Below are 12,006 nucleotides of genomic sequence, written 5' to 3'. Positions count from 1 at the left end.
AGTGTTCATATTTTGAGCAAAAAGTTATATTCCTGAAAAGTATTGTTTGCCATGTCTGCTGATGATGTCGCTAACATTATTGTAGTAACCGTTTCGAACAAGGAAGTGGACTTTTGCTCTGTGACAAAGACAGGCAGAGTGATACACACACTGACACGTCCCAGTGCAGATAAGAAATATAGGCACTTTTGGAACGCCGCTCGACCAAACAAATTAGTGAACCAGAACTAACTGTTGTATGAACCCACTAGTAATGTTCTCTAGGTGGCTATAGCTACATATTGTCAAAGATTTCCCCTCGCGCTGTGCCAGAGCATTCAGCAAGCATGAACTGCCCGAAGCGCCACAGCACACTCTTCTGGTTTTTCCACTGACTGTGTTTTCTTTTGACACGTGTGTTATGTTTTGGTTTCTGTCCGGCCTCCACCCCTGTAATGTACTGGTTGTTCCTAAGATGCTTTTCTGTGTTATGTCCTTTGTTTTCATTGTGTATTTAAACCCCTTGTGTTTCATTGTCACTTTGCAAAGTATCGTGTTTCTGTGTTTTGCCGCCAGAGCCATACCAAACCTTTGTTCATCGTCCTCGTTTCCCGGTTTTTTATCCTGCCCTCGTTTCCTCGTTTCCTTGTTTCTCGTCTATGCCCAGTTTATGCCCGTTTGTAGATCGCCTGACCCACGCCTGTTTTTTGACTACTTTTCTGTCTGTCGTTTTGGATTTGCCTGCCTGCCTCAAATTAAAGCTTTCAACTGCACTTGCATCCATCTCGAACCCTGTAAACATGACACATATGCTAAAGGCTGATTTATACTTGCTATTAACTATATGTAGGCATATGCAAGATGGCCACTACAAGTATCCTTGTGGTCATTTGATGTGTCGCCAGTGCAGGTCCTCAGAAATGAAAGTGACGGATCTATGTGGTGCAATATCAACATAAATAGTGTAGCACCATGTAACACTGTGTCCACTACTGAACAAACAAACGAATGTAGTGTCACAAATTGCATACCTATGTACTATTTTAGATTGGTATTGAGTACTTACAGTTTTCCTAACAATTAATGTTTGAACTTTTTTTAAGAAAACCTCTAAAACCTACCGAAAGGTCTGTTCTGCGAACTACTATTTAATGTCGCTGTGCATGAAACCGCTAAACATTACAGTTTGGCTTGGAAACCAGATTTACAGAGATGTTTTGGCTCAAATGTGCCATCTAGTGGATGCCACTTTTAATCCTCCAGATGTACACAAGATATGCAAGCGATGTGAACATATGTGAACATTGCTTCTGGCATTGCAGCTGTGCACGCACACTTACAAGTGGTGAAAGTGAAGTATATTTGTGCATTAAGCTAAACAAATTATCCAAGCATTTGTCTGTGACAGATTTGTATTTGTAATGTTGTTGTTTGTTGCTTTACCAGCAGGTTTTCTGAATAATAAATATTTTCTTGTACATATCTACCTAGGCTTCACAGTTCACTGGCTAGTTTTAGCTTGCAATTAATGTCTCTACAAATATTTGTTTCTATTTATAAAGCCTGATAAATTGATACCGTTGTTTACTTACCTAAGCAGAGATGACAGTCTTTCAAGTGCCACAGCTTCTTTCAAGTGCCACAGTTTCTCCAACACATCCAGCAACAAAGTACCTGTAGGCCTCGACACTCTTTAAAACCCCCAGTGTAAAAAGATCAGTGGTGGATTGAATATATGTAAATGTCTGAGAATGTTAGGTTTGGCAATGTCTACAAAATGAAGAGCTAACAGAATAAAACATAAAACAGCATAATTAGGTTGACTTTAAAACGTCAATTATAAGAAACCTCATTATGTCCTCGTATATAACAGATAACAAAATGTTCGTTTTTTGAAGTTGCTTCATCAGGTTTGTAAGTGATCTATTAAGGTCTGTTGCCACACATGCATCTTGATCTCAGTCATTCATCATCTTTAGTAATCACTTTATCATGATCATGGGGGATCCACAACTTATCCCAGGAACTGGAAACCCACACAGATGCAGGGTGAATAGTGGTAGACAGATCAGCTTTGCAGGATGGAGCCATGTCATGGACCTTTTTTATTATTATTTCCACATTAAATTTAAATCGGACTGAGATCCGGACTGTTTGCTGGCCATGTCATTGAGTTTCCTGAAGAAAAGCTTTAACACTCTTTGCGCTGTGGCAAGATGCATTATCATCCTGAAAATGATTTCATCACCACCAAAACAGTGGAATGAGAAAAGTGTCCAAAATGTCAGTGTACACCTGTGTATTGACTGTTGAGGTCTCCCCTGGTCCTTTACCTGACATGCAACACCATATCATAGATGAGTGGGGAAATCTGATAGTCTTTTTCAGACAGTCATCTTTATATGCTGCGGTTGTGCTGCAAAAATATGAAGCAAGTGTGAAAGTAAAAGTCTCCAGAAGAACTGTGGCTGGTTCTGCAAGATGTTCAATAAAACTTACAGCTCATTTCCTTATAAAACTGCACTAATTGTACCTGATACAAGTTTTTTTTTTTTTTTAAAGCAAATGTTCATCACACCAAATAACGACTTATTTCTGTTTATTGCTCTTTACAGTATTTTTTTTTAATGTAGAAACATTTCGTTTCATTATGTTTGAAGGCATCTTTGCTGTACAGCATTTCTTTGCATGTGCCTAAGACTATTGCACAGTACTGTACTTGCACCAAATTTTAGACACAGCTGACTGGGAACAACCGACATCTTTTACCTCATTCCGTGTTGGATTTCCTTCTTGAAGGAGTTTTATAATCCTTTCCATTGTTTCAATTGACAATTCTCTTGTTGGGGCCATGTTTCCTTTCAAAAAGTCCCAGGTTAAGGTCTGTAAGCACTCTCTTTTGACTGAAGACTAATTAGCATTTATAGACTTGTGCTGGTATTTGTTTTAGAAATGCAAATTACAAGGTCATTCCATATTTTTTTCCTCTACTTGATCTGGGAAAAAAAATGCCATTCATTAAAATAATTAATTTTAACTTGTTTGAGGCATGTTTCATGAAGCCAGAATGTTCAGCTATTAAACAAAAATTGTTTTGTGTCATATCTGTGCTTTATTTACTTGCTACGAAGCAAAAAAGCAGAGTGAACATCCTCTAAGAGTGGTGATTCCATCATTTTTGCCAGAGGTTGTAGCATTTACACAGTCAGTGTGGATCTGACCACCCAAGTGTCTTTAGTTCAATTAAACCATAATAGGACATAATAGCAGATATACTGAGAACTTGCTTTAATCACATTTCAATAATGTGATTTATTGTTGAGTACTGTTCAACATAAAGTAATCAGTTTAATGATGTAATATGACAAAACACATTCTGCAATAGATTTTTCATTGTAGTCTGCCAAAAAAAAATAAAAAACAGACAAACAAACAAAAAACAATAGAAACCCTCATAGAATGTGTATTGGTTATAATGGGATTGTATTGGTTTTAATGGAAACTGTAATGGTCCCTGTGGGTCTCTACTGGTAATTTGTTGCTTTTTATTGGTGGCATGAAAGGTCTAGTGGAGACCATTATGAACCAGCAATGGTAATAGTTTTAATGGTTAGCTGATGGTTTGTAATGGTATTTGCAGTGGAAACCATTAGAATTTCTGTGATGGTTTCTATTGGACTCTTGTTTGTGTGCTTGTTTGTTTGTTTTCAGCAGGGAAACTATTGCTATGAAATTTCGTTCTTCCACAATTTTGACAGTAAACCTTGAATCCTGAAGAAATTTCAGCTCCATAACAAATGTATCTAAGCCTTTAACTGAATTATAGCACATTTCCTGTCGTAAACCGCGCTACACCGCCGGAGGCCAGCAGGGGGCGGCAGCGGTGCACAGTGAGAGCGGCCATTCGGTAGAACAGAGTTGCCTAGAAATCTCCAGGCTAATTAACACGGATTGCCTGCACCTGCCAGGCAGGATACTTAAGGCCAGCCTTTACTATAGCCCTTCGTCACACCTTTGTAAAGGAGTGACCGGTATGGTATGTCAGGGCTTTGCCCGATGTAAAGGTAAAAGAGAATCAAAACGAATCACAAGAGGAACTGAAAAGAAAAGCAGAAAGAAAATAGAGGAAAGAAGGAACTAAAGAGAACTAAGGCATGGCCAGGAATGAGTAAAGTGCCCAAGTTGAAGGTATAGGACACTCCTGGGAAGAAGAGAAAGCTAAAAGATTTTAAATGATCTCTGAATATAGTGAAAACTATATGTATAATATGTTGCAAGAGTCTGTTCCCACTTTGATTGTCTTGCTTTAGTGTTAAAAAAAAATCATGATAATAAAATTCTTTGGTTGTTGCCCTTACTACAGTCAATCCACCTAGTGGTGTGGTGGTAAAGCACATGCCACTTTTAAAAAAATAAATAAATAAATAAAAAATAGGCAAAGCTAGGAGTGTCTTAATTACATAATTATTCAAAAGTCCTACATCTACATGCAAATAGAGGCACACCTATGTGTTTGTATCTCTTGTTTAGACAAAAGCAGGGCTTCTGCCATTCAGAAACTTATGTACATATTTATATTTTTCATGTTATGCCTCTAATAATCAGTGAATTATCACATCCTTAACACTGATTCATGGACCGGTCTGGAAGAATGTTTCTCAGCAACTAAATCTCTTTTCTTTTGGTTTTTTTTTTATTATTTGTTTCCATTTTGTTCTTTTAAATGGGCTCCTTGCATTCAGTGTTTGTTCCCAAATAGTGCATTTGTCAGTACATCTGAGATAGCAACTTGTCATTCAGGTTTCTCTAATACACCATCACAATGAGTGTCTGCCATAAGGCATTTAAGACAGCCTTTTCAGAACCTAAGAATATTCTGGGCACTGCTGTGTCCCTTTGTGCACAGAGTGAGATGATGGTTCGTGAACCTACATGGCAGCCATTTCACCAATGTGGACTAACATAAAATATTTGCCCAGGTGTTCATTTCTCTTAATAGGTATTTTGTAATTGTGTATGTGTGACTAAACATAGTTTGAAGGCCTCTAGGGGCTTTGCAACTATTTTTACACATCTGATGAATGACATTGGGTGTAATGAAAGCCATGGGCTTTCTAGTAGTTGTATGCCTTTCTGGACCAAGGTACATAGTTGTAATGGTGTGTACCTTGATTGATTTTTATTCATGATTGAACCATAGTTTGTTTGTTTTTTTTAGGAGAGGTTCGGATAGAAATCACAATGTAGTGAACTCAAAAAGTTGCTCTAACTAACATGTTTCACTCGATACGTCTGAGTATGTCTTAAGGTTTGCCATCTAACCTTGTCTTTGACCTTTTGATGTGCTTGTCTTTCTTTCCAAATGTTGCTTCATTGTCCTTGTAGCCTTTTCTCCTAGAGCGCACATGTTTTTATATACCTATCTAGTCTCTTGCTGTTGATCAGTGGCCCATGTTCCTCACAGTTCCATGCATTACTGTATTAAAGTTAGACTTGAAATATGGGCCTCGCTTATCAATCATTAGTAAAGTTGCACAAAAGTTTCAGAAATGCTGATTTTCTCCACATTCATGTGTATAAGTTGATAAATGGCAGTCACCGTAAATGACCAGGCACATAGCATGGCTGATTTGAAACCCACAAAACTCCATAAAAGGCAAAACTTGTGTCACTGAAGGGACAAAATACCTAGTATTAAAAGGCAAAAAAGAATTTCTCAGAGCCAGAAGTGGAAGTACTTTTGACTCGTGTTTATGAGCAGGAAAAATATTTAGCAGCATAGCCAGTCAAGTCACAGCACCTGAAAAGACCAAAATATGGAGAGAAACCAAGAGTCCTCACTGATGTGTCTTGAAAAAGCAGGACTCTATGCTCACATTTTGTAATCTAACGTTAAAAAAAAAAAATGTACTAAGTCACTAATGTATTAAGCTTGACTATTGCCACTAAATGTGTGTTTCAAGTGCCCAGACATACTGACAGAACAGGATATGTATTTCCATACAGTTCATGATAGCAGTCATGGATTTCATGAAAGAGCTTACCTTTTGTGATTCTACTTTGTGTTCCAACATCTCCGTTTCATCATAGCTCATCATGGCACTCTTGCTCACACTCCTGAAAGACAGAAGAGGTTCTAACTCTAGTGCTAAATAGACCACTCCAGCTCAATGAAAAATTAAGTGATAATTTTGTAAAATATTTCTTTTTAATCAGCTCCAGAATATGGTCATCAAATAAATGAGCAATGTTTGTATTGTCCCTCTCAAAGCTTTAAAAGCACAGGTGAGCATTCCTTTCAGAGAGGTAATATAGGCTAACCATATTTTGGTTTGTAGCATTATAGGAACAGGTTACAACTGTTTTTGATATTCTATTTATCTGCTATTTTAAATGGAATTTGGAGCAACCTTTTAACACAAGTAAAAGTGGTTTTTCAATCATACACTGGTATGAAGTATGGCAGCGTTCTTTACTGAACACTAGTGAAGGAATGATTTTGTGAAATAAAATTGACCTCTTTTGATGGTGCTGAAGTGGTGTGTTGTGTGGCTTTGGTTTTATTTTGTTTTTAAATAAAATTGTCCATGGTAAATTACCACACAGTTAAAGTAACCCATATCCTGTGCTCCTCAAAAATAATGCAAGGTATGTCAATAAAATGGTGCCAAAACATTTTAAGATTGTTGGGTATTCCCTTCTTAAAATAGCATTTATGCTCCTACATATGAATTATAAACATTTGAATACATTACAGAAAGTGCAATAAATGAGAGCTGACCACTGAAAATAAATAAAATGGAAATAAAATAAAAGAAATGCTTCACACTACTTTAGTTCTAGAAGACCGCTACATGCAAGAACAGGCCCAGACCTTGATGACCAACAATATAGCTCAAGTAGATTCACTGTGGTAGGAGGAAAAGACTTATTTTTGATCTAATATTGAAGCAAACCATACCAAAACCACACTGCATGATCAGTTTCAGAATTACTGAGCTGAGAATGCTCATTCAGTGTCTAGTAATGATGTGGAAGTTGGTTTACACTTGTGGTAACCCTCTGACAAGCCACTCACATTGGGTCTCACACTATTCTTGAATTTCAGTGTTGATGAGCATTATATTTTTGCCCAAAGTTTTTGGTATAATTGTTGGTTGTCACTCATGAAGAAGACTTTACATTTTATAGTGTATATGATACTGATTAAATACATCTTTTTTTTTTTTTTTTTTTTTTTTTTTTTTTTTTTTTTTTTTTTAAGTGTATCACTATGCTGTTACACATTCTCTATATCAGTCTATGAGTCTTGTTAATACTAGGCCCACTGTTTTACCAGAAACTACCTTACTTAAAACCATAAAACTAGGTTATAAATGAACTGTCACTTGTTTGGAATTTGATGCAGCTCCTTGCTAGTTTTTGGTCATACATAATTAGACAGTCTAGCCAAGCCACAGAACAAAAGGATGAAAGTGTTGTGCTGCCAAGAAAAAAATTCTCATCAGCATCTCATAACCAACCAAAAAACATCTCATTATTACAAGATCACATAATAGGAGAGAAAACGAACACCTGACCGTCACACAGCCTCCTCACCTGACATTAGTGCCTGACCTCACTAATGCTCTTGTGGCTGAATGGACAAATTCCCCACAACCACACTCCAAAATCTAGTGAAAAGACTTCCCTGAAGAGTGGGGGTTTTGATAATAGCAAAGGGGGACTTCATCTGAAAAGAGATGTTCAAAAAGCACATAAGTGTGATGGTCAGGTGTCCACAAACTTTTGGCCAAATAGTGTATGCTGTGAATGTATTTGCCCCATCCTGATTTCTTCTGTTTTTGTGTATATATTATACTAAATTGTTTCATAAATTAAAACAAAATCTAAGATAAAACAAAGGTAACCTAAGTAAACACAAAATACAGTTTTTAAATGATAGTTATTTATTGAAACATAAAATTTATCCAATACCAACTGGGCCTGTGTGAAAATGTATTTGTATACTTGGCACAGGACCTTCCCAGAAGTGACCGACTTTCCAATAGTCCTCCAAGAGCACAGCAACAACTCATCTAGCTCAGATATTGATAAAATTGGATCATTTTCCTGAATAAATAAATAACCAAGTACAATATCTTTGTCTCATTGGGTTATCTTTGTCTACATTTAGGACTTGTGTGAAAATTTGATGTCTTATGTCACTTATGCAGATATAGAAATTTATTTCAAGAAACTTTCAAGCACTACTGTAACAAGAAGCTAACCACGCCCCTTATATGATGTCATGTTATGTCTATCAGGCACTTTCACTCATCAGACAAGAAACTAAATGCTGCCAAGTTTAACTGTCCCAATTTAACTGATGTCCCACCAAACCTGAATTCAACCTACTTCGGGAGCTCTTGCAGACAACGACTGTAAAATACAACACAGTGCGAGTGTAGTGGAAGAACCGGAAACGACGGCGCCATACTAAAAATATTTGTGAAATAAGCAAAGTAATCGAAATCTTTTGTGCGACATGCTGCGCTGCTCCCCGCTGCCTCTAGAGGGCGCACTACACTGTTATTCACAAACCCTGATAGAGAGTCAAACAAGGATTTGATCATTCTTGTAAAGGTCTTGATCACTGTCTATAGAAAAATGATCTATTTATTATTATTATTATTATTATTATTATTATTATTATTTTTATTTATTATTATGACAATAGAAAGGTAATTTAATAGACTATCACCAGTCATTGAGAATCAGAATATTTTACAGTAAATATGCTGTATTAATATTATATTTTATATATTTATATATAATGTAATGAAGGACAATCAGAGCCTTGAATACTTTCAATTAACCAATTTCCAAAAAAAACAAGCTTATAAAATAATTTTGGCAGTTTATTAAAGAAGTAGGTCAATAAGACAATGAGCGCATTATTTTCTATTTGGGCAAACCAGACAACAGGACTATTACACTAGTAAAATACAAGCTAGCTCCGATCATTCTTAATCAAAGCTACCATTTGATCTTGGCCAGATTAATTAATTTAAAAAATTAGCCTACGCGGCACGTCGCTAATTATGCGCGTGCTAATTGAATTTGGCGACAATAATAATAATTTGTTAGACGTTACAGTGGGACATGTGATCAGAGACGTTTCTACAGTTATATTTCTCTTCCGACACACGAGAAGCCTTTGCAAAGTTCAAGATCATCTAACGGTCCGTTGTAGCCTGATGATGAAGAAGAAGATGATGATGATGATGCTGATGAGGAGGAGACACGTGTAAAAGCGTGTTTTATTGTTTGCCGTGTTCTTGGGCATCGTTTAAAAGAAAACGTTGAGTTTTAATCGCCTCAGAGGAACAGCGATGCGATCCCACCGCCCGGCCTGCTGGAATGAAGAGGGAGTTAATATGGCTGTCCACAGTTCATCTGCCAGTGTAGTAGTAATCTCGCCCTGTGCCGCTGACACGACGCGCATAACAAACCCGTGGAGTTCGCAGCGTTTCGGAGCTGCTTGTCCCCTCCCCTCCAGACACAGACAACAACATTCACGATAATAGGGGCGCGTCTCCGACACCGCCGCCGACCAATAAGCCGCGTGTCTGGGCAGAGAGCGAGCGGCCGAGCGCACGCCGAGGCCCAATCAGCGTTTTTGTGTTCACTGCCGGCGCCGGGGACTGCACGGGAGAAGAGGTGCCGCAGCGCTTCAGGATCGGAGAGCGAGCCCGGAGCCAGAGCAACCTGAGGCGGTGAAGGCGAGTCAGGTGAGTCCGGGGCTCCAGCTGCGGCCTAGCCGGGCTCGGATAAGATTTTTTGAATATTCAGAGGCGGGTTTTGAAGCGTCTGAATATATGAGCTAAGGCGAAATATATTCCCTGCAATAGACCGAATGATAGCGCGTTTAAAACCCTACCGAACGGCATTTAGACAATAGCATGGCTAGCTTTTCAAACAGTTTAAAGTGGCTTCGCTAATACTATTTAAAATGATCTGGGATCAGGTCTGGGGCACAGCGCGCCTCAGTGGCGCTCATTAAGCGGCTTTTTTAATCAACAGCAGCACAGAATAGATGCATGCACACAGTTTTGTAACATTTTCCTGCGTCTGAAAAGCCGTTTCATTGTTTCACCTCGAGTCTCTAGGGGTTAAGGCGGAGAAAGCCGAGGCGTCCTGGCTAAACGCGGAGAAAAGCTACAGTTGCTCAGTGAAAGCCAGTCACTGGTCACTGCGCTGTAATTTATCCGCGGATTGTATTAGTGAGTTCATTCCGAGCTCGTCGTGCTGCTCAGAGAGCTGGGCATGCGGGTGAAGTGTGCTGAGGGCACACGGAAGCGTACGGTGAGAGCTGATGTGTGTATGATTTGGAGGAGGAGGAGGAGGGGGGAGCAGATCCGAAAATGCATCAGCCATTTACGTAAGTGAGGACGCTGTCTCACTCTCAACTTGCTCCATATGCACGCAAATGGCTGCCCAGCAGCACTTTGACAGGCGCGAGGCAGTCTTCAAAATGAATCCCGGCGCAAATGCATGTATTGATCACCACCAAAATACAGGCACTGACAAACGAGTAGAGATGACTTTCGGGAAGAAACTCTGATCAATAATGTTTTTTTGTTCCCCCCCCATACTTTTTCCCCCTTGATCCCTGTAGACAATGCCAAAAAAAAAAAAGTGAGAGGCGTCTGATTTTCTAGTCTTTCATTCTCCAGTCTGTTACAAATCTAATCATAGTCTTAGCTGTTTTTCTCTTTTTTTTTTTTTTCTTTTTCTTCTTTTGAGGCGTTAAAAAGCTCATTTGCTTGCTGAACTTGCTTTTTTTCTTAGCATTCAGCAAAATGAGTAAAAGACGGTTCTGACACATGCATTTTTACAGAAATAGTTTTCTTACATTTGTTCATTAGGTTGTGTTCTGCACACGTGTAGAAAACTATGGATTTATTATTTCAGAACATGTTAAATGGGCTTTAGTACATGTTTTACCAATTGGCTTATAGTCACTGCAGGGACATTTTTTTTGTGTGTGTGTGTTTCTAGCTCCAGGAATATTTTTAGATTCGCACTCTAATGCTTCTGACATTTTAAAACTGTACAGAAGGACTACTTTGTCATGTTAAAGTCACTACAGCAATGCTGGATCTTTTGAACATGGATGACCCCACTTTTTTCCATTTTCACCGTCCTGGAAACTGGACCGATGGTGAGATCCTCAAACTTTTGTATTTGTCTCTTGCCAAGTTATGGGAACCATCAGAGGCATGATCACAAGCATTATTGGCAATAAATATACCACTGGATCGCATCAGAAACAGTCAGATCTGATCTAATCCGATCCGATACCAATCTAGTGTTACTTTATCTGCATCAGATCAGTATAGCCTTCCTCTTCTCATATTATTGGATGAAAGAAAGGTATGGCATTATTCCACTACCAACTCTACAATTCAACACTTTTCTGTATGGTAGTTCATTAAGATTGTGTGTTTTTGTTTTCTGTCTTCTTTCATAAACAAAGTCCTACTCCTTAGTGGCCCTGGTGCCTGTGAGTCATCTGATTTTTGTTCATATCTGCTAAGTTGAGTGGGTTGTCCATCTCACCACCCTGTCATCTGCAGCTCAAATACATGCTTATCCTATCACGTCCACAACAGATGCGTCAAACAGGAGCCGATTGTTGTTTTCTTGCTCTGCTCATTTTAATAGCAGCTACTGCACACTGTGAGGGCACCCCACTAGTATTACATCCTCAGGAGGGGTCCAAACAATGTTCTTATTGACTCTTGTGCTCAAAGACATTTAGTTTGGACTGCTTTCTTCTCCTTTCTCTACAGATGCAAGATAGAAAAGCAGGGTCGTATTTGTTTCTTTTCTGTCTACGTTTTTTAAGCTATTCATCACTTCAGTCAACGCACCCCAGCTTGTGGTCACAGTCTGTGAAGGGATTTCATGCAGTGTGCTCTCTTTAATTTCCACGGTGCATGGTTGCTGTATCTCAAGCAACTGCCTGCTGTAGCTAAACCC

The 12,006-nt window shown here is 38.7% G+C and overlaps 1 protein-coding gene across 3 annotated transcripts in view; it reads left to right on the top strand.

Annotated features, from left to right (window-relative positions):
* The first annotated feature begins 8,866 nt into the window (after positions 1–8,866).
* gatad2b (GATA zinc finger domain containing 2B) overlaps positions 8,867–12,006 on the top strand; it is a 42,343-nt gene continuing 39,203 nt past the window's right edge. For 2 of the 3 annotated variants that reach the window (XM_053612739.1, XM_053612740.1), the window contains exon 1: positions 8,869–9,752. The gene's annotated coding sequence lies outside the window, so the exon portion shown is untranslated. Of the gene's footprint in view, positions 9,753–12,006 lie in introns of all 3 variants that reach the window. The other variant, XM_053612743.1, reaches the window with a different exon arrangement.

The sequence above is a fragment of the Ictalurus furcatus genome, chromosome 24 (assembly GCF_023375685.1).
Source record: "Ictalurus furcatus strain D&B chromosome 24, Billie_1.0, whole genome shotgun sequence".
NCBI classification, from domain to species: domain Eukaryota; kingdom Metazoa; phylum Chordata; class Actinopteri; order Siluriformes; family Ictaluridae; genus Ictalurus; species Ictalurus furcatus.
Note: the sequence above shows the minus strand (reverse complement) of the source record. Positions and strands in the feature narration are given on the sequence as shown.